Source organism: Octopus bimaculoides, chromosome 7 (genome assembly GCF_001194135.2).
Source record: "Octopus bimaculoides isolate UCB-OBI-ISO-001 chromosome 7, ASM119413v2, whole genome shotgun sequence".
NCBI lineage: Eukaryota > Metazoa > Mollusca > Cephalopoda > Octopoda > Octopodidae > Octopus > Octopus bimaculoides.
In genome coordinates, this window is record NC_068987.1 from 79542493 (window position 1) to 79543531 (window position 1039).

Below are 1039 nucleotides of genomic sequence, written 5' to 3' on the forward strand. Positions count from 1 at the left end.
TGTGTGTGTGTGTGTGTGTGTGTGTGTGTGTGTGTGTGTGTGTGTGTGTGTGTGTGTGTGTGTTAGCATATTATTTTCTGCTTGTGTGTGTGTATGTGATATTTTACTCATTAAGGCGTCTGTGTATGATAAAACCAATCAACTATCATTAAATATGTGTTAACCTAATTGAAATTGTGAATAACAGTTATAATTTATTTATTATCAAAATTGATCAACCAAAGAAAAAAAAATAAATAAAAGCTGAAGCGACATCAATCAGTCTATAGAATTTTCTTCAAAAGCAAACAGCTTACGTATGTATAGCTTTTCTTTCTTTATCTCAGGCAGTTTTCAAAATAGATGCAAGTCTAGAATTTCGTTCATTATGAACAGAGGTCAAAGTGTACATTGGTATTGAATACTATCTTCTAACGATGAAATGTCAGCATTTCCCCTTCAGGGAATATGTCAAGAACGATGCCAGTGAATGGCTGCGATGCTTAAGTCATGTATATCTGACTCTCAAGTGCATTCTCATTGATGAAGTGAGTAGTCAGACCCTTTTTTCTAACGATACTATTATAGTCGTTTGTCAAAATTCCTTTTGTGCATTGCCAAAGTGAATTAAAATTTTGTAGAAGAGAAAAATCGTTATTTCCAGATTAATTAAAGTGTGATTTTGGTATTAATCAAAACGATACTTGTCGGTAAATAACAGTGTAATTATGAAGGAAGAATTGCGTTAATAAATACAAGAATGAACGATTTTGATGTATTTTGTCAAAAGCTAATTAAAAGAACACATCACAAATATAATAGGTTATACATTCGGGAATATAAATGTATTGAATAGAGTGTTACACTGATAATTACGTGAGAATTGTGAAAATTGATCGCAGAAGTACAAACATCAAACTACATACATCTACACAAAGAAACACACACACACACACACACGCACATACGTATGCATGTAAAGAAAGTATGTGTAAGTATATCTGTCCGTCTCTCTCTCTCTCTCTCTCTCTCTCTCTCTCTTTCTCTCTTTATATATATA